Genomic DNA, 23234 nt, shown 5'->3' on the forward strand with positions numbered 1-23234 from the left:
CTCTGTCTTGTGGAAAAAATTCCTTGGAGTCTAAGGTTACAACTAGGTTTAACTCAATTAGAACATTTCAAAAACAAGATAAGTTTGTTTTTTATTGTTAATAGATGAGGTGTAAAAAACGTCTAATATCAAATTGTCTATACATTCATAGTAAACATTCAGACCAAAGCATATGACATATTGGCCCTCATTATGAGTTCGGCGGTAGCCATGCCGCTATTGGCGGCATGGCTGCCGCCGAAATCGCGTCCGGGTCCGGGTCCTCAGAATGAGGAATAACCGGGCAATTCCGAGTTCGGAAGGCCCGGTAATTCCTCCCTCCAAGGACCCGGTCCTTCCCCATTCCCATTTCAGCCACATAGGACTGAAATGGGAATGGGAGAGGGAGCTAACAACGGGCCATTACGAGTTGGCCCGTTGTTTGCTCCCTCTTCCCCTCGCGGGACCCGGTAAGCACGCCTAGTTTGACAAGGCGTTGCTTCCTGGGTCCCGCGATGGGACCTCGTAATGAGGCGGTATGGGGTAAACGGCGCCGGCACCTTTTACGGCGCTGTTTACCCCGTACTGCCAGGGTCGTAATGAGGCCCATTGTGTGCCATCTAAACACATCAATGAAAATAAGGCATTTTGTATACAATTATCATGCACAGCTCCTGCACGTATTTACAAATAGAAAAGATGAAGTTGACAAACATGGATTTATATCAATTCCCACGTAATTAAACAACATTACAGATGAAATAAATTAAACTCATGCCAATTATTTGTCACATGATATACATATCGAGCCTAAATCTGTCTCCATCTCGGTGGTGTCTGGGATATGCCTTTTTCTATAGAAACTCTACTCCAGTTCAAAATGAGGTCCATGGATACCTAAATTAGAGATCTGAGGTCCATGGATACCTAAACTCCTAAATCTGTCACCATCTTGGTGGTGTCTGGGAGGTGCCTTTTTCAATAGCAACTCTACTCCAGGTCAAAATGAGGTCCATGGATACCTAAATTAGAGATATGAGGTCCATGGATACCGAAACTAGCGGTCTATGTATAACACTGGGAAAGAATCTTAAACAGTGCTCCAAACGTACAAGACACGGTCAGGGGGTGCGTTTGGTCTACGTTTCAGAACAAATGCCCGCCTTCATCAGGACCAGTAATAGATGTGACCCCTGAGGTGAGAAAAAGAACAAAAGGATCTTTAGTGGTATACAACACATATTTATTTAGCACTTAATATCTTTGTTCAGTGGCATGGTGAGCGACAGTGAGTATGTAAGCAGATATCACCAAGCTCTCAACCTTGTCATGAAGGAACGGAAAGGAACGGAAATCGCCATTATCTAGCATGCACAGCACAAGGGCTGGAGCCGGAGATGCCATATCCGTGTCAAAGAAAAACAAACAAATGAATGGAAAATTAAAAACGTGCATAAAATAGGCAGAAAGTGTCAGCCGTAGTTAGTGAAAGAAATCATTATCCCTTGTGATGGAACTTGAACATGGCGTATTTTAGTTAAAGTGAAGCCCACAGCTCTAAAGCTGAAGATGTATAGCGAGAACAGGACCAGGGTCCACACGTTTGTCACCCAGTGGGAAGCTAGGGTAGCAGTCATGCATCTAAGCGAAAAGCATAGAAAGTATAGGGCACTTACGTTATGGAATAGAATAACTGCATTCAGTGCCCAATGCGTGCTGGGGAATGTTTGATTTAAATGCTGTCATTACTTTTGAACAGATGAGTCTCTGTAGGAAAATCAACAAAGTGAAAGGGATCCCCCCCCCACCAACCTCCCGTGATAAACCCAAGCCTCCCTTCCACTTCAGCCCAGTCTCCCAAGAAACTGTACTCAACACCATCACCAAACTAAAAGCTTCCAACTGCAAAGGCGATAGTGTCCCAGCTAAACTAATGAAGGACTGCGCAAGCACACTCGCCCCTATCATTACCAACTTTGTCAACTCCTCCTTCAACACTAATTCAGTCCCAGCCAGCATCAAAAAAGCATAGGTCACCCCACTCCTCAAAAAACCTTCATTAGACCCCACAGTACCCACTAATTACCGGTCTATAACAACGGTCCCTTTCCTACTCAAAATCATTGACAAAATAGCTTATACACAAATTCAAGCACACCTTGAACAGAACCAGCTGCTAGGAACCAGACAATCAGGTTTCAGGCCCGACCATAGTACGGAAACGGCACACCTAGACCTCAAAATCCAGATGGACACTATTAGAGATTCAGGTAAACTCTGCATTCTCCTGTTGTTAGACCTCTCTGCTGCTTTTGACCTCGTGGACCATGATAACTCTGTACATCCCTAGCCAATGACTTTAATTTCTCTAACGATGCCACAAAGTGGGTGAAATCTTTCCTGGCTGAACGTACTTCCAGAGTGGATATAGGCAAGGAAGCTGCCGACCCCATACCAGTACCCATAGGAGTTCCCCAAGGCTCATGCCTCTCCCCAACACTTTACAATGCTTATACCAAGCTCCTCTTCTCTGCCCTTGATGACATGGGTGTCATCCACACCAATTTTGCAGATGACACCCAGATCCTCATACCCATCACAGGCAACTATGACCAAGACACTATAGTCATTAACACAATATACACGATCATCCAAAACTGGGTGGCATTGAACAGTCTCTGTCTCAATGATGAGAAAACTGATCCCCAACTAAAATAGCCTCACTTCACCCGGACTACACCACCATCAACATAGACTGATCCCCAATCCCAGTTCTCAAGCAAGTCAAAACTTTAGGGGTCCATCTAGACACTAACCTCACAATGACCAAACACATCAGCACCCTCTCTTCATCCACAGCATACACGTCCAAACTGATTGCATTAAGCCACCAATTCCTGACCCCAACAAACTGCCTTACCTTAGACAGAGCGCTGGTATTATCTAAATTGGATTACTGCCATGTACTTCTGCTAGGTAGCTCTAAGGCTAACATCAGTAAATTGCAACTTATGCAAAATAAAGTTCTAAAAGCAGCATTAGGAATAAATAAATCTGAGCACATCTCACAGATTAGGAAAAATGGACACTGGTTACCAATTGAAGCAAGAGATAATCTTCAAAACCCTATGTATTACACACAAATGCCTGACTAAAAAAGCACCCATGTATCTGATTAATGTAGTACAGAAACAAGAAAGTATCAGAACACTATGTTCTAATGACAACCACTACATAATGGTTCCACTCTACAAAAACACCAGAGCGGGGGGAAGCAGTTTCCGTGTACTAGCACCGCATCACTGGAACTCTCTCCCTATCCACATCAAAAAAGACACCACATTCCCCAGCTTCAAAAAGAAATTGAAGACCTGGTTATTCACCCAATACTAACACCCGTCTCTCACCTGTACCAGCCCAATGATTAGCTTTTTAATCAGCAACCCGGATTGTACCTAACCTGTATTATGTATGTACCGATGTAATATATGACACGTCTGCCTGTTTGACATGCTTCATGTTTTCCCCCTACAAGCCTTTACTTTCCTGTAAGACTAATTATTAAGATGTCTGTAACCAGGGTCTGGGCGTGTAACAAATGTAATAAATAAAAATAATATAAATAAATCTGAGTATGTAACTGCAAATTAATAAATATAAAATAAATTAAAATAACTGCGTTCAGTGCCCGATCTGTGCTAGAGCATGTTTCATTTAAGTGCTTTAATTACTACTGAGCAGATGCGTCTCTGTAAGAAAATAAACAAAGCAAAGAGCATCTGCGAGTGTAACTGAGAACGAATGGAAGGGAAAGACAAAGGGCCTCATTCCGAGGTTGGTGCTAGTCATGGCGCTATTAGCGCCATGACTAGCACCATTAACGGTACCGTGTCCGCCTTCGTTCAATGGGGACTTACCGGTCTAGTCCGACCTTTGCGGGACCGGTAAATCCCCATTGAAAATGTCAATCCCCATTCCCATTTGAGCCCCTATAGGGCTCAATGGGAATGGGCAGGGTGCTAATAACGGTACCATAAATTACGGTACCATTATTAGCTCTGAAGTCCCTTTGCGGATCCCGTCCATAATGGCTGGTAAAAGCAGGCGTTATGGCACTGATGTCCTTAACGGTGCCCGGTAGCCCTTTGCGCCCTACTCGGAATGAGGCCCAAAGCCTTTAGACATGATTAGAGCCTAACTTGCTATGTTGTAGGCTATTTTACCTGGAGCCCAGTTGAAATTAGCATTAGAACAATTCTCGGTGCCGCTCGTGTTAATCGGCAGCTTCAATTGCGGAGTAAAAGGACGTGAGTGAAGAAATCACATCTAAATGCAAATACAAAACGAAAAGCATAAGAGCTGCGTGTTGTGGTCTCCGGGTTGTATGAATAGCAAGAATACACCCACTGATAAAAGAAAACTAAGCCTTTCTCACCGTATAAATCAGGGGTAAGTGTTCCAGAGAAGGAGTTCTGGCCAGTCGTACCTCGGCTGTTAAACCATCCGGAGACTAGCTGTTGTTATGGAAACCAAAACCAGCCAGCTCAAAGGAGCATAGATAATCAAAATGTGCTCTCTAGCGCTGGAGGTGAATAGAGGCAAAGGTTGGAATTGCAGTTGGAAAAATAATAAAGTGGTAAAATGTGAACAGTTGCTGTAATCAACTGTTAGAAGTAATGAATGGACAATGCCTGATTAGGCACTGAAGATGCCTAGACGCGCTGTGTACAATAGCCTCTGCTATTGTTAATTGCTGACATTTTGAGGCAGTAACCGAATTCAACTTCTAAGAGTATACTGTGGGTATCTCCTCATTAAGTCCCTTACTCTTATCCATGGTTCCAAGTCGGTAGATCCATCGTTCTTCCTTATATAGTAGTGTTTTCTGTATGTTCACACTGTTTTTTACCACATCAATGACCCACCACTTAAGGTTATCGGGTGAGTGTTGTAATTCTAGGAAATGTGTAACCATGGGGGCTGAATGGTTTTCACATCTGATCTTGGAGAGATGTTCTCCAATCCTAATAGAAATGGGGCAAGTAGTTTGTCCCACGTACCTTAGTCTGCAAGGACATTTGATGCAATAAATCGCAATATCTTACAATTGGACATAAATCTTATGTCCCATCTCTTTGTACCGATCTGGAAATGTGTGGTTTTACTTGTGAATTTACATGCCCTGCAATTGCCACAAGGAAAATGACCAACAACAGGGCGTAGCGTACGCTGACTAGTGTTGTTGCTGTGGTTGGCTCTTGCGTGTACCAGCTGGTCTCGCAGGTTCCTGGATCTTTTGAAGGCAAATCAGTATTTCATCAAAGTTTTTTTCACGGCAAATGATTCTGTGCTGTATGTTGTAACACAGGCTATTCTCTCCTGTGCCATGGTCTTAGTTTTAAGTTCAAAAAGTCTTTCCCTTGGAGTGAATCTTGCCCTTCTGAGTGCATTCTTGACCAGTTTCTTCGGGTAACCCCGTTCTCTAAGGTCCCCTGCTAATCTGTTGGCATGGGAGTAGTAATCCGTGATCTGGGTACAGTTGCGTCTTAATCTCAGGAACTGGCTGAAAGGTAAATTTTCTTTCAGTGTTCTCGGACGAAAGCTCAAGAAGTGTAACGTTGTGTTCCTGCCTGTAGTCTTTTTAAATAAGGAACAGAAAAGGTGTCCCATATTGCTTCTTAGCTGTAGATCCAAGAAGTCAATGGAGTGCTTATCATATGCCATAGTGAAGGTGATGGTGTAATGTAAGTTGTTTAAATACACTAGAAAGTATTCAGTGATTCAGCATTACCTTCCCAGATAAAGATAACATCATCTATATAACAATGCCATTCTTTTATCTGAGTTTTGAAAGGGTTGGTATTGCAGAGCACGAATTTCTCTTCAAAATCTGCCATGTATATTACGGCTAAACTAGGCGCAAATGCCGCACCCATAGCCGTACCCCTGATTTGGAGGAAAAATTGCTCCACGTATTTCAAAAAGTTATTTTGTAAAGCAATCGACATCAGTTCCACTATGAAGGCTGCTGGAACCCTTTGTTGAGTGGCATTATGAGTCAGTTGTTGATGTACGATTTCTATTGGTTCCTCTTGTGGTATATTTGTATACAGTGCTTGTATGTCATTTGTCACCAAAATCTCTTTTTCTGCATCGTACTTGAGCCGTTCAAAGATTTTAATAGTTGATGTAGTATCTTTGAGGTATGTTCTTTTTTTTTACTTATTGGTTGTAGAAATAGGTCAACAAATTTACTCAGTGGTTCTAGTAACGACCCGCACCCTGACACTATCGGTCTGCCTGGTGGTCTAATGGGGTTCTTGTGGATTTTAGGCAGTGCATAAAAAGAGGGTATCCTTTTCTCCGAATTATTCAGATATTCCAATTCTTGCGAGGTCCAACCCCTGTCAGCTGCAAATTGTTTTGCTTCTTGTATGAGGTCCTGTATGGTAGAGGACGGATCCTTTCTTAATGGATGGTAACTTTGCCTATCTTCTAGGAGGTCCAAGACCATTCTATTATACACTGTCTGGGAAAAGACCACAATACCCTGCCCCCTCCTTGTCTGCAGGTTTTATCACCAGTTGGGGTGATTGGTAACATTGATTTAATGTTCATTCTTCTAGGGCTTTCCTCTCATTATTAGACAAGTTGTTCCTAGTATTTTTACTTTTGCCTTGGAGTCTTTTAAGATCACACAGGACACATTTTTCAAAGAGAATAATTTCAATTGCCACTTGATTGTCAGTGGGAGTGAAGGTAGAAGGGACCCTAGGTCCCGTGTCCTGTGTATTTTGTTCTTTCTCTTTGTCTAGAAAATAATGTCGTAGTCTACATTTTCTGAAAAATGATTTTATTTCTTTCTCTGTGGTGAACCAATCAGTACGATTGGTAGGGACAAACGAAAGGCCCATGCCTTGTGCTTTTTCCACCTGACCTTTCCAGAGCTCCGCATACATGCCCTCCTGAAAAGGGGTGGCAATTTCTCGAACCTTCTGGCATTAGCGCTTGCGCATTGATGAGTGACCGTTGGCTGCCGACCGGGCCAACCGACAGTAACCCCAAGGAGCAAAGCGCTTCCCTCTCCTAAAGCACCACGGAAAACAATTCCATAACTCATCCTGAGACCTTGGTGCAAGGATAGCAAGCCATAACAAACCTTTTTATCTGGTACCAGCCGGCTCCTGTGAATCCCAGTGCAGTGTCCTTGGCTGAGGCCTGCATACCAGGCTCAGCAACGAATAACATTGAAAACATGTTTTTTTTCAGCAAAGCAAGTGCAGTTTTGACTGGGGCATGGAATAAATATCTATTATGGCTCTGAGTGCCCCCAGAATGCACTGCGCACCAGCACCATGTTTTAGCTCAAGCATCACAAGTGTATGAATGACACAACTGGTGGACGAGAGATGTGTGAAAAGGGTATCCCAAAGTGTAATTGCACATGTACCCTTGTACAACATGACTATTCAAGTAACCACAGTAATACACAACCAGGTTGTGCAAGTAAACTTCCTATTGTCATCTAGACAGTGAAGATGAGCATGCCATGAACAAATGAAACACATCGTCCGTGTATTGTTACTAATACCTGTGCGCTATTCCCTTGCAGGTGATTCTGAACTCCCACAGTTCCTGTGGCTCATGACACCAGTACGCAATCCGCACATGCCACAGGAGGTGGCCTACAATGAGGCACACATCCAGACCAGGCTGTGCATTGAGCGGACCTTTGGCGTACTGAAGAGATGATTCAGGAGTCTCCACCGGACTGTAGGGTACCTCATGTACAGACAGGCCCAAGAAGGTGGGCAAGATGTGCGTTGTCTGTGCCATGCTGCACACCATGTGCCTCAGACAACATGACCACCTGCCCCCAGATGTGGACATGCCTGCTCAGAGGATAGCAACACCCATGTAGATGACAAAGTGTTGCCATGCAGTCTACCTCATGAAGGCAGGGACGGCCGTCTGGTGCAGGAAGAACAATTTTTTGTAGTCACTTTTTTTTCTACCACCTTTACTCTTTTGTATAAAGTAACCAATTAAATTGTACACTATCACTCAAATAAACATTGTCCTTGCCTGTGGAAAAGTTAGCTAATGGTTTATTCAGTACATTTAAAAACACCCAGACCCTCCTCACACCCTCATCCCCAACAACATGATCCTTCCCACACCCTCATCCCCAACACCATGACCATCCCACAAGTCCTCATCCCAAACAAATTGACCATCCCCACACCCTCATCCTCAACACCATGACACTCCACACACTGTTGTAGTCTGCAGTCTGTCACTGAAATGTGTCCACTACCTCCTCCTCTTGTCACCTTTCCTTGTTGGTGTGGTAGCACAACTGATGTGGCACTAAAAGCTCCCTGATGGCGTGCTTGTCACAGATCACTCAGTTGGGGTAGCCAACACTAAACTGCCCAGTTCACCACTGTAGAGTTGCTGTATGTTGTGGATTATGGCCCTGGACATGGTCTCATTGGTAACAGATATATGCTCTGCCAACACCTGCACCCTTTTGCTCATGACAGTGTTGCTTGCAGTGTCATCAGCAGCAAGACGACACAGACGGTCCAGGGCAGTGGCCACCTGCCTAGAGGCACCCTGCACCACATCCCACATAGCCTGTGAGTGGTCCAGTTGCTCCTGAGCAATTCACTGCTTTTGTCCTGGCGCTACTCAATCTGGGAGGGGCTCTCTCAGATGGCATTGAGGGTGTGATATTGCACTGAGCTGTGAGAAAAATGTAGGTGCCTTTCCTTGATGCCACATGCCTGGTCTTCATGCACCTCGTCATCCTCAAGTGGAGATTCTGTGTCCTCTGGATAGTGCCAATGGAGGGCACAGGGGGTGTAGAGTGCATGGGCGAGATGCTGGGTAGGAGGGATGATTCTGGGGACATCTGACTCACATGGGCAGCTGGAGAGGTGGTTCCAGATCAGGTGCTGCTGTGTCAACGGGTGCAGTGCCTGTGTCCAGTGCAGTGGCCTGTCCAGTGGCCTGTCCCACTGCCTGTGTGGTGTCTGCAACTGGGTGGGTTGCACCCCAGACTCACCAACAGTGGTGGAGGTTGTTCAATGTTTGGTGGCCCTGCAGGCTCTGTCATTGCCGGAGTTGGGGCAACGGCCTTGGTAGGTGTACTTGTGCCCTCAGAGGTGCCAGCAGCAGTGCCCTTGGACAGGGGGGTTCTGGGGGTCTTTCTTCTGGGGACTTTCCTTTCTGATTGCAGAAGGTCCTGATCCCTTCTTGCCACTTTCTGGGGCAGGTTTGCCGCACCTGCTGATGCCTTCCATGGGGTTCCGGGTGTCTTGTGTGCCTGTTTGGAGACAGGAAACAGTGCATTATTACCCTTGTTGGAATGTTGTCGGGTGTGCTCTCAATGAAGCGTACCACAGACAGCCAGCAGAATGCCATGACCATGAGACACACAGACTAGGCAGTACAGACTCCAGTGAGGAAGATAGTGGAAGTGGACGGAGTGGGGGGTAACCCCTTCACAGGGACAGGGATGACTTTGTACCCACAATAGGATAGCCCAGACCACAGATGGATCTGATGTGTCCAATCCTATCTGTTACACCCTGTTACACCCAACCTGAACGAGGAACCACGTGCAGGGGTGACCATTGGTGACAAGACGTTTTCTTTACTTGTGGATGAGTGGCCGACCAGATCCTGTATTAGGGAGGGGAGATCTCTGATGTCAGGCATTGCCATGAATGCACAGGTATTCTCTGGGACTACAGATTTGGTTCTGTTTACTGATGAGCTTCCGATCTCTATAGGGGATATGAATTTACCATGACACTGTTATATTCCCGACAGACACCTGTCAACATAATGAGGGGGGACATGATGAGCCGACTTAACATGACCATTCATTCACAGAGGAGTGAATGGTATGCTCAACCCCAGGAATTCATTACATGAACATGCGAGAAATGATTCAGGCATTTTGTGGGCAGACTGTACAGAGGTGGTGCCGGTGAACACCAAACTATTTCACTATGGAGGCGAGGCACTGTTACCATGGCTTCCAGAGATACAGGGCAAATTGCTTTGTTTACCCAATGAATGCCTATTTCAGCCAGAGGTCCCCTTAGATGAACAGGAAGGACAGGTGTTCCCACTAGACCTACAGGCAGTGATAGTAAGGGACAATAGGATAGAACTGCACATGACTGATGATACAGGAGGGGCATGGAGGACAGTGATCGCAGTCGGAGAGGGGCACAGACTGACGGACGTGACAGATGAAGAGTTATTTAGAGATGATTATCCAGACTTGGGGACAGTGCTCTATATGAGCATTACCTACTGGGTGAGAATCCATTACAGGGAAGTACTGCAGAGAAGGGCCCTAGTGAAACAGGCACCAGCCCTATATCTCGAGGAAGACCTAGCACAAGTGCTAAATGTCCAGTGGACCAACAGCCCTTGTGATGTTGTCATATTGAAGAGAGTCAGAGCTGTTAAGATTAAGCTCAAGCCAGGGGCAATCTTACCAAGGACAAAACATTACCCTTTGTCCAGGGAAGCAGACAAAGGCATCTTCGAGACACGTTCCGCGTCAGTGAAGCAATGGATATTGTTAACTTCAGAATCACAGTGTACCACAGCTGTCTATCCAGTAAAGAAGGTGGCAGGGGGGATAATGGCATGTTATTCAGGATTTGTGCCCTTTGAACAATATTGTCAAAGCAGAATTCCCGTTAGTTCCCAATCCAGCAATAATACTATGTAGCAACCCACCCAAAGCTACCCATTTTACAGTTACAGATTTGAAGAACGCTTTCTTCTCTATCCCACTTCATAAGCAATTACAGGACTTCACATTGTTTATATATAGAAATTCCAAGTGGAAACACACAAGACTGCCCCAGGGGTACTGAGAGTCACCTTCTATGTTCAACACGGTTCTCAAAATGGACCTGGGAAATATACATTTGGACAGTACAGTTATTCAGTACATAGATGACATCTTGATTTGCAGGAGGTCAGAAGAACAGTGCAGGAAGGACTCCATGCAATTGCTGACAGCGTTGGCAGAGAAGGGTTACAAGGTGGACAAGGCAAGGCTGCAATAAAGCCAAACGAAGGTTTTAAACTTTGGACAGTTAATATTGCAGGAAGGTAGGAAGGTAAACCCAGAAAGAGAAGAGGTGATAGTTAAGACACCATCACCACAGACTGTAAAGGAGATGCAATTCTTAGGACTCTGTAATTATTTCAGAGCTTGGTTGTTTGACTACAGCTCATATACAAGACCCCTTTTACACAGACTCCGGGAGGCACAGTGGGGGGATGGTAAACTGGCATGGACGCAGGAGATGACTGAATCATTTGAGTAACTAAAAGGGGAAATATGCACAGCCCCAGTGTTAAGAATCCCCAACTATAGTGCAGAATTTTACTTGTTCTCACACTCAAATGGAATAGTGATGATGGCAGTGCTCACACAGAAGACAACCATAGGACAAAAATCGATAGCTTACTAAAGAGGACATTCAGACCCAGGAATTAGAGGACCCTATCCTTGCATTCGAAGTAGAGAAGTCAGCAAAGATCACAATGGGCTGTGGCACAATGCTATATGTGGAGAATGCCCTTTTTGCCATCCTCGAAAAGCCCAAGCAGAACCAGTCAAGGAAGGAGACTATGATGTATACGACTGCACTGCATAAACAGAAGACTTTGACGACATCCCTCAAGCAAGAGAGAATGCCCTCGAATGGGGGGAGCACTGTTTTTTGACGGGTCTTCAACCATAGACCAGACGACTGGGGAAAGTCATACAGGGATGGCAGTGGTAAAAATAAAACCATGCACCACATTTGAAGTAGTGACAAGCGCGAGATTGCCTTCACATTTTTCAGCACAAGCCCCAGAATGACCAGCTCTTATAATGGCATTAGAAGCGCATAGTATGAGGAGATCACTGTTTACTCTGACTCCCCCTACGTGATGCCAACCGTACACTCAGGACTGTCACGTTGTAAAAGGAGGGGCTATCGGCATGCTGACGGCACACCAATGCAGCACACGCCCATATTGGCCAGACTCATTTGCACTACATCTCAGCATCCATAGCGATAGTGAAGTGCCAAGCACACACAAAGAGGGAGGAGGCGATCCCCCACGGCAACAACACCGCAGACACAGAAGCAAAGAGAGCAGCATATTTCACATAAATAACTGACTTTGACACCCCACCTTACACACGAACACACAGCTCAACATGATATTGCGAGAAGGGTATAGTTCACTAACTGTTACCCAACTAGTAGAATTCAGGGGCAAGCATCAGCAGAAGAGAAGGAGTTATGGATGAGAAGAGGATATTCGGTACAGATGTTCTGTTGAGTAAGGTAAGTACAGGGAAACCAGTGATCCCTGCAGAATTGTTGCAGATTGCGCTCATGCAGCTGTACTACTCTAACCATCTAAGTAAGGATGTTCTTGCTGCACACATTGGGGAAGACTGGTTTTGTCCCAACCTGGCAGAATATGTCACTATGTTCATAAATAACTGTATAGTGTGCAGTGCAAAAAATGTTATGTGGGTCACACATTGTGCGTAGTCGAGGAGCAATACCACTCCCTAATGGGCCCTTCCAACATCTCTACATAGATTATGTGGATATGATTCAAGTGTGCCAAGGGTATAGATATGCCCTTTCTCTTGCTGGATCGAAGCCGGTCCATGCTCACACTCTGATGCCCTGAGTGCAGCAACATTTCTCATCAGAGAGTTGGTCCCATGATGGGGGTGTGCAAGACCCTGCGTTCAAACGATGGGCCCCAATTCATAATTGAAGTGTTCAGGCACACCACAGCCCTGCTGGGGATCAAGCATAAGTTCTCCTGTGTTTATCACCCACAAGCAAACAGGACTTCTGAACACATCAATAGCTTACTCAAAGGAAAGAAATCACTAAAATAAAAGTAACACTAAACAAGGGATTGCACAATGCCTGCTCTTAGCATTGATCACATGGCGCGATCAACCTGGATCCGACCATCATTTAACTCCTCATGAGGTGGTCACAGGGCAACACATACCACTCCCATTTGCTCCTCCCACTAGAGCGCTGACAGACGCCCAAAGTACTGCCACTGTCCTTGGTGATGAAATGCGCGATTCTCTTAATTTAATGATGCCTAATGCTTCTTTTTTCTCTCAACAGCTTCAATCCCAGCGGGGAGGTAGAAGAAGGAAAAGGGGGATAATGCACCAGTAAAAGACTCTGAACTGCTTAAACAACCCCTTTTTTATCCAGGGGACCAATTGGTTCTGCATAGTTTTGTTAGGCCTTGGTTCATGCCCAGATTTGAGGGCCCCTACATCGTGGAAGAAGTAAATGACAAAGCTGTAAAACTCCCTGGAAAAAAGACATGGAATTACATTGGAGACATCAAGCCCTACAGTGGTGAGACCCACTCGACCCAACTCCTAGACGATCTGACACAAGAAGTAGAATAAAAGAAGGGAATAGTTTCTTACCTGTAACTCCATTTCTCCAGCATTGGTATCTTTCATGGATTCACATGCTTAGAATATTCCCCGTCGTCAGGCTGGGAATCCCCGGTACATTATATAGACCCTTTCCCGTAGGAAAACTTTTTCGGCGCTTATGCGTCCTATCCACCTCGTTTTGTATCATGCATGCCCGCACCGTCAGGATGTCATGATATAAATACAGGACCCGCCCCCGCGCTCCCTCAGATTTCGGCCCCCAAAGTAGTGGGGGAACCGGTTTGCATGTTCAGGGGAGGCAGGTGGGCGCATGTGAATCCATGAAAGATACCAATGCTGGAGAAATGGAGTTACAGGTAAGAAACTATTCCCTTCTCCAGCATTGGATCTTTCATGGATTCACATGCTTAGAATAGATTACATAGCAGTACACCCCCAAGAGAGGAGGCGTGCATGCAAACCCATATACTTTCTTCGCAAAGCTCGTTCCCTATGATCATGTATACATTAGTAATCGTTAACATAGGAAAACGAACCACATACAGTCATAAATTCCACAGGATGCAACCCCTCAGTAAGGGCTTACCTTACTGGAATAGGTGTCGGAGCGCCGCCTGTCCCATCCGGGTATCTTCGGCATGTTGCTGCGACAGGCAGTAATGGCGGGAAAAGGTGTGTGTAGCCGCCCAGGTAGCCGCCATGCAGATGTCCCCCAGAGAGACTCCGGCCCACAGAGCCGTCGACGATGCCGCTGCTCTAGTTGAATGAGCTCTTGGTCGTCGTAGAAGAGGCTTCCCTGCCCTGGAATGGCAGTACGAAATGGTAGATGATACCCATCTTGACAGTCCTTGCTTTGAAATGGCTTTTCCTTTAGCACCCAAACCATAGGCCACGAACAGTTGTCTCGTTTCTCTGAATGGTTGCGTACGATGAAGATAAAATTTGAGAGCCCTTTTTACATCCAATGTGTGTAACGTGCGCTCCGCTCCCGAGCATGGCTCCGGAAAAAATGTAGGCAACACAATAGAGGAGTGTTTATGGAACACCGAAGGAGCTTTCGGTATGAACTGTGGGTTAGTGGCAAGGGCTACCTTGTTCTTGAAAAATCGTAAGTATGGTGGGTCTACCATTAGAGCCTGAACTTCTGAAATACATCGGGCTGAAGTGATGGCCACCAGGAAGGCCAATTTCCACGACAAAAACTTTAGAGACGATGATGACATTGGCTCAAAAGGAGGCTTCATAAGAGACGTTAAGACCAGATTGAGGCTCCACTCCGGCGGAAATTTCTTCTCTGGAGGGAAACTCCGAAAGAGGCCTTTAAGGAAGTGCTTAATTAAGCGGTCGCTGAACAATGCTGCCGAATGTCGTCGACGAGTAAACCTGGAGATGGCGGCCAGGTGTACTTTTATTGACGATACCGATAGGCCCTTTTGAGCTAAAAACAGCAAGTATGGAAGGAGCTGTTCCGGCCTAATCGATTGCGGTGCCAAACCTGGTTGATCCTCACACCACTGACAGAAACTTCTCCGTTTGTACGTGTATGTGGCGTTTGTGGAAGGCGCTCTTGCCGCTTGCAGGATACGTCGACAGTCCTCCGGAATCGTTAGCCAACCGAATTCGGCGAAGTCAGGAGCCAGGCCGTCAACTTGAGGCTGTCCGGATCGTGATGCCAAACGACACCCTCCTGTCGAGACAGAAGGTCGGGGGTCTTCTGGAGTCTCATCGGTTCCACCACCGCTAAGTGTAGCAGGTCTGAAAACCACGCCTGTCTGGCCCAGTACGGGGCCACCAGAATTACCCGACATGGGTACCTGAGGATCCATTGTAACGTCCTCTGGACAAGGGGAAATGGAGGGAATGCGTACAGGAATTTGTTCGACCATGGGAAGGAGAACGCATCCCCCAGTGAGCCCTGCTGAGGCCATCTGCTTGCGTACTGATGGCATTTCCTGTTGTTCTTCGTCGCGAACAGATCTATGGAAGGATGTCCCCATTTCTTGAATACTTGCTGTAGTTGTTGGTCGTTCAGCACCCATTCGTGAACTTCGTTCATTTCTCTGCTGAGGGCATCGGCTTCCACATTTTTCACGCCTGGCAGGTGGAACGCCAAGATTTTCATGTTGTGTTGTAGGGCCCAATGCCAGATTTTCTGTGCCTCCGTCGATAGGGACCTGGAACGTGTCCCTCCTTGTTTCCTCAAGTAAAACATCGTAGTGGTGTTGTCCGTCATGACACGCACCACCGAGTCTCTCAGTTGAGGAAGAAAAGATTTCAGAGCCCATCGCACTGCTCTCAGTTCTAGCAGGTTGATATGCAGGGAGGACTCCTGCAACGACCACTGGCCTTGTACCTGTAACGTATCCAGATGAGCTCCCCATCCGCTCAGCGATGCGTCCGTCACCACCGTCTTCTGAAACTCCGGTTCCAGTAGAGGCATTCCTTTCGTTAGATGAGTAGACACTCTCCACCAGCAGAGTGCTTGCACTAGTTGTTCGTCGACGACCAGTCTGTCTGACCAGCGACCCCGGCTCTACGCCCAACGGTCCGCTAGAAATTCCTGGCAAGGCCTCATAAACAGACGGCAGTTGCTTATCAACGGAATGCAGGACGACATGGTCCCTAGCAGGGACATGTATGTGCGCACCGACACCTTGGTACCACATCTCCATTCCGACGCCTTGCTTTGAAGTTTCTGAATTCTTTCGCTGGATGGTCTCACCAGGCTTGTGTGTGTCTGAAACTCCGCTCCTAGAAAGACCAAGGTCCTCGAAGGCTCTACAGAGGACTTGTTGAAGTTTATTGCGAAGCCCAGTTCCTGTAAGAGGGACATTGTGGCCCTTAGACTGTTTCGTGTTTGTTCTCTGGACGAACCTCTGACCAGCCAGTCGTCCAGATATGGATAGACATGGTGACCATCCTTCCTTAAATGGGCCGCTATAGGGGCCAAGCACTTGGTGAACGTCCTGGGGGAGGACTTGAGCCAGAACGGGAGGACCTTGAACTGAAAATGCTTTCTCCCGACGACGAACCTTAAATATCTCCTGTGTCGTGGGCGTATTGGGATGTGAAAATAGGCGTCCTGAAGGTCTAGTGACGACAGATAGTCCATGGGTTGTACTGACCTGATAACCTCCTGGAGCTTTAGCATTTTGAATTTTAGGCTCTTTAGCCATTTGTTGAGTACCCTCAGGTCGAGAATGGGCCTCCATTTTCCATTTTGCTTCTTGACAACAAAGAACCGGGAATAAACTCCGTGTCCTTCCTGTGTTACAGGAACTCTCTCTACCGCTCCTTTTCGCAACATAAGCGCCGCCTCTTGTCGTAGGATTCGGAGGTGGGGCTGGGTCGAAAATACAGGCGGGAGACGTGGAGGCTTGTCTTTGAACTGTAGCGCATGACCCATGCGAATAGTATCTAGAACCCATCGATCTGTGGTGATGCATTTCCATTGGTCGAAGTGATAAGAGACTCGTCCCCCCAGGACGTTCCGAAGGCCGTCATTGGTTGCTGGTTTGCTTGTTCTTCGTCGACGAGGGACCCGAGACTCGCCGCCTGGAAGCTTGATAGTCTCTGCTTCTACGTGCCGACTGGGACGCTCGTCTGAACCCTTGTGAAGAGTACGAGGGCCTGTTAAATCCACGGTCCCTCGAGGCTCCAAAGCGGGAGTTTCCAGAAGCGCCCCTAAAGGGGCGAAAAGAGCGAAAGTTTCTAGCCGTTTGGAGGGCGCCGAGGGACCTAGCAGTATCCGTGTCTTCTTTCATCCCCTTCAACGCTTCATCGACCTTTTCGCCAAACAGGTGTTCCCCTTCACATGGCATGTCAAGGACTTTGTACTGGACTTCAGGACGGAAAGTAGTACATTTGAGCCACGCTTGTCGACGAAGTACTACGCCATGATTGATTTGTTTGAAGCCAGACTCTGCTAGGTCAACTGCAATATTAATTGCGTGGTTCGAGGCCTCTTCGCCATCCCGCACCAGTAACATGGCTGCTTTCCGGTGTTCATCTGGCAGGTGTTCTAGGATAGGGGCTAGTTTGTGCCACATCTCTCTATCGTATCGTGACACGATCGCTAAGGAATTGGCTGCTCTTACCGTCGTCGCACCGACCGAGAGCACCTTTTTTCCAAAGGCGTCTTGCCTCCTAGCCTCGCTTTCAGGTGGAGTTGAACATTTTTGCTGTACCCTGGCCTTCCTAGCCGCAGCCGCCGACACCACCGAGTCAGACAGAGGTTGTGATGTTAGACATTTTGGAGTGGACTCCGGAGCTTTAAACTTTTTCTCAATCCGCCCCTTTATAGCTGGCTCTGAGAACGGATGGCGCATCGTCTTGAGACCTTCTTGCCACACGTGGTCCAGAATTGGGATGGCAAATACCGATTTCCTCCTTTGACCCATATGGTCAAAAAGAAAACAGTCTTTCTTCTGCTCCTCAGGAATCAAGCCGAACTCGGAACAAGCTTTTCCCATCATTGCATGGAAGGCCCCCACATCATCCGGAGGAGATGGCTGTGTCTGGCTCCTCGTAGACTCTAGCTCTACATCCGAATTCCATGTTGGGTCCCTCGACGGTGACAGGGAGATGTCTGACCCTGAGTCACCCGGTATAGAATCAGACTCCGACAACTCACCCTCCTCCTGCACTCGAGGACGATCTTTTACCGCCTGGGGAGCCGATGGATTTTTAGTCGTCGAGCGAGCCGCACAAATTTGCTCGTCGACGGAAGGTACAGAAAAAAGTGACGACGAAGTCCCAGGTTGAGGGATCTGCGTATCCAGCCGCTGCAGGAGCTTCTGAAGAGTATTAAGCACATCCAGAGACAGAACTGTCTGGGGGGTTAGTAACGTTGATGATATAGGTACCGTACCCCCACTCGCACTCATCGTCGTCGTCGACGTGGAAGGCCGTAAGCCTAAATCCGATGGCTGCAGAACCGTGCCACCTTCTCCTTCCGCCGAGCAGGCCGTGTCTGGCTGCAGTAAGACTTCAGGGGGAATCGGGTCATAGACCTCTGGCAGCCAAGCCATAGACTGAGTCTCCGTCGACGAAGGAATCCCAACCGCTGCTGCCTGAACAGTAATAGGCATCGTCAATGACACCGAGGTCGACGAGCAAGTAGTCGTCGTCGAGCCCTTAGACTTCATCGTCGATTTCGATGCCGACTTCCCGGCTGAAGCGTCTCGACTCACGGTAGACCTGGGACGGTCCCCTGAGGAGGATTTTGACAGCGCTTGCCTCTCCGTGTTAGATGATGAGGAGGAGGAGGGCTTTTTATGTGATGAGGAAGACCCAGCATGCTTCCCCTTATGCTTGTCCTCAGCGCGGTTTTCTGCTGGTCTTACCTTTTTCGATGGAGGTTCGACTTGCTCCTGGAGGCCGTGGAGCCAACTTCCGAAGCCGGGTAGGCACCCGCTCCGTCATTAAGCCAGTCGACCAGCCTTCTTTTACGGTCCTTAAGGGTTTTTTGGGAGAAACCCTGGCATATCTCACATGTATCCGCCGTGTGGTGCGGGTGGAGACAGTAGATACAATCCATGTGGGCATCTCCTTCATAAACTTTTTTGAGGCCACATGTCGCACAAGGGCGAAATAACGCTTTTCCAGACATAATTCTCCAGAATTTGAACGTCGCCGAAGCGAAACAGAAGAAAACAACCTAGTTTCCACTAGCAGTAATCACGAGGATCCCACTACTTTGAAAGACGGTTGAAATCTGAGGGAGCGCGGGGGCGGGTCCTGTATTTATATCATGACGTCCTAACGGTGCGGGCACGCATGATACAAAACGAGGTGGATAGGACGCATAAGCGTCGAAAAAGTTTTCCTACGGGAAAGGGTCTATATAATGTACCGGGGATTCCCAGCCTGACGACGGGGAATATTCTAAGCATGTGAATCCATGAAAGATCCAATGCTGGAGAAGAGGAGGAAACACTGCAGAGAGTTCAAACCAGAGCTCAAACTAGAGCTAAACAAGAGCAAAATTAAATGTTAGAGTAAGCACACTGCTCTTTTCTTACACTAGGTAATCATTGTGAAAGTTTGGACTGATTTTGATGACTAATCCCATACCTGCACAAACCTTGAAAAGTACTTTACAAAATCGAAGCTTAATTCACACAAATTGCCCCACCTAAAGTGTTCTTTTATGCTTTCCTCCTTTACATGGCACATAATTGCCCAGTACTAAACCGAGGCGACACACCTGTTATTGCATTGCTCAATACTGGCCAAGTGCGGTCTCTTTGGGAGCGACTGTTTCTTGCTGCATTGTTTCTATATCACCGCAGAAGACCTTAACTAACCCAGTGAAGTGTTAATAATGCATTCGCTTGCGGTCCGGACTGGGATGGCATGAGAACAGGAGTTCTCTGGCACAACAGCAAGGCAAGAGAAGGTGGCATGCTGAAGAGCCGGTCTTCTATCAAAGAGGCAGAGTGCTTGTTCTCCCATGGTGCTGTGACAGCGCGTAGTGTCTCAGAGGCAAGACGAACTTTGGAGGCAATCAAGTTGAAGTGTGTCCAGCGCGATATGCAGGAAGCCTCCAGAGGAAGCCGGTGAGTTTCAGATACCATGAAAACCGATGTGAAACTGACTGCAAGCCCTGTGGAGGAACCATTGATTGTGAAAGCATACATTGTAGCGGAGTAGTTTCGTGGGTCTAAGAGAAGCTGAACATATTTTCGAAAGTCTTTGTTTGAACTGTTTAAAATGTACATTGTATCAGAGTGGTGGGGTGGGTCTTAAAGGAGCAGAACACATTTTCAAAAGTCTCCATCTGCACTGTTCATTGAATTAACAATCACATAAAGTGTTAAAGTGAGCGTGAGGAATGTTTCCGAAAGGTTCCAATCTGAGAAAGCGAAATGTCCATGTGTAAAGAAGAAGAAATCTTTATCGCTCAACTTTATAAAATACATAAGACTATTTAAAAATTGAAGTGGATCAAAACAAGCAGACGTTTTTTTTCTAAATACCAGATTAGATGCAAATCAATCAAAAAGGAAGGTAAAACCATAACTGTTGAATCTTTGAACTTACTAAAACTGAAACTAAACAAGCGTGAAATAGAAATTACTTAAGAAAAGAAGTGCTTCTATTGTTAACTGTTTTTAACTTGGGGAAGGGAACCCCAGTGCTTCTGTTGTGAACTGCCTTAAACCTGGAGAAGGGAACCCCAGGTCCTGATTCAGACTATGAGCTGGAAGTAGCGCAGAACTTTGGGATAAACACAGTTTTGTTTTGGTTGCTGATATCTCTAGACATTGCATAGAATTTGTTGTGAGGGCAAGTATAGGTTGTGGACAAAGTTGATTCTTCAGTTGAACTCTTTGACTCAGATGTTCCTTAGTTTTCTTTAGGTAGGGAAATCCCCCCTTACATTAGGGCAAGTTAGGCCTTTTTCCATCCTGACATTTAAGTTAATAAAAGTGTTTATCTTTAAATTTGAATCTGTTGTCTGCGTCCTTCTTCATGATGCCTTCACAGTTGCTATGTGTGCACTCTTATCCCTAATGCCATGAGTGCTTCCAGAAAATTCATAGTAACAGAAATCCCTATTGCCAGAGCACAATGCCTTACATATCTCTCGTTCTGCACAACTACAGGCCGATTACAAGGAAGATGGGCTACACTAAGATGGAAGTCACGGAAGATGTTCCCATATGAAGATAGCTACATCAAGACTCAAGAAATGATAGATGACTGTTGGAGCACTGACAAGACAATAGAGTATGTTCCTCATGGTCCAAACAAAGGAGAAGCCAGAATAGTAATACAGAGGGAGTTTCAATGCCCGAAGAAAGGACAAAGGAATATAGGAGGGATGCCAAGTTGTTGGGAAAGGCCTCAGCTGCTAGTTTACAGAAAAATATTCACAGAAGAAGGATGGAAGGAGGGGTCGGTTGGGTGCATAGCACACGCACTCCTGACAGTTCCAGTTGAAGTGGTGCAGAAGCAAAATTACGATTGTGTCAAGGAATGTGCAGGAAGTGCAAAGCTGCTCACCTGGGTGGACAATGAAGCAGGTCCAATGCCAATTATAGTACGCAAGAATACTTCCGTATGTTTCCAGAATGATGGTGCAGTAAAGTTTGTAGAAAATCGAGTATGCAACTAAATACACCAGACTTGGTAGTACTTCAAAAAGACATAAAAGCAGATGGGTTTCCTAAAATGGACTCAGGCCAGAAAAAGAAGAGGTCCACTGAGCTGACAAGACTTAAGAGAGGAAACTATGTCTCAACAAAGATGGAAGATGCACTGAACACAATACCACCAGAACACAGGTTGTTCAGCAGAACCAAGATGTTCTTCGCATCTGTCATTCCAAGTGTTCAGGCCAACGTCAATGCCAAATGGCTCTAGATCACCAGATTGAAACTGTTGCAGACAATAAAATCTACTGTTAAGGGGTTCAATCCCATCAAAGAGGAGTTCAGAGCTGTCAGGTTAAGGACACTGCAGAAAAGGAATGTTCTGGATTTCCTCACAGCTATGGAGAGAGGCGTTTCTGCATAAATCGGACCTTCCTGTTGCACATTCTTGTCTTCCCATGATAGAGAGAATGGGACAATTACAGAGGCAATCATGCAACTATCAGACCTGCCCGCTAAAATGGAGGCAATGACAGATACAACAGAAGAAGATGACGACTGGCTGGCATACATCCTTTTCTGGATACCATCATGGATGGCTAGTGGACTGAAAGTACAAATAGCAGCGGTAGTGCTAGTGTTATTTGCCTTCTGCGTTGGCAGAGTAGAATGTAAAGAGACTACAGAGAAGACAATAGGGATGAAAATATTATTGGATGTAGAAATGAAAGCAGACGGAGAGACACAGACTTTTGGCATGCTACAATCCCAACTGAAGCAGTGCCCACTGTTCCCACCAGGTACATTATTCTCCATTCACCTGGAGCAACGTAATTATTGGGTACGGTGCACACTCGATGGAGATTGCTGCTATATGACCTGGAGCCTAGACAAACAAGTGAAGTATCACAGATATCTGGGAGGAGTGGCCAAAATGTGGATCCCGAAGTGTGACGCAAATAGAGAAGGTTGTCAAGGAAGTGTGGTCGACCTGTCGACTAGAGGGGGATTGAAGAGGGAGACCTGAACGTGGCCCTCATCTCACCTATCCCGTTCTCAGCTCGATGACAGAGAAACAAAAGATGTAAATTTCTCATGGGCCCTTCCTCTCCATCATCGATGTATCGCAGATGCGACAAGCGCGATTCACTCAGACAACCATTCATACCATATCCGGATGACATGACTGATGAAATACAGTTGTCATCAATAGAACAAGTTGACTGACTGCAACCTCTGAGAACATTGATGCCATCACAGCCGACGTCATGACATAGATACGTTAGACATGAAGCACATACGCATCCCTGCATGAAGTTATGCAGACTTTTAGCTTTATTGCTGATAGACATGAAGAACATGCTTATGACTCACATAGCTAGAGGACTGACACACACATATCTTTTGCTATGACGGAACCACAAGACGCATAAGAATACATATGAACTGCTTGCTGATGCTCAAATTGAAGTGAATGGGAGAACCTGAGAGAGTTTTGAGAACACATGGGAAGCTGACAGGATGTTCCTGCTGAAGCATGCAGACCAGGCTCCCAGCGAGGCTAGCATGCACAACCTTGCTAAGGACACCACGAAGGGGAATATTTCGAATAACAGAAGACATAGGGCACCTGCAGGGAACGCAAGCCAAAAATCCTCATAATT

The sequence above is a fragment of the Ambystoma mexicanum genome, chromosome 7p (assembly GCF_040938575.1).
Source record: "Ambystoma mexicanum isolate Mex_15411 chromosome 7p, UKY_AmexF1_1, whole genome shotgun sequence".
Lineage (NCBI taxonomy): Eukaryota > Metazoa > Chordata > Amphibia > Caudata > Ambystomatidae > Ambystoma > Ambystoma mexicanum.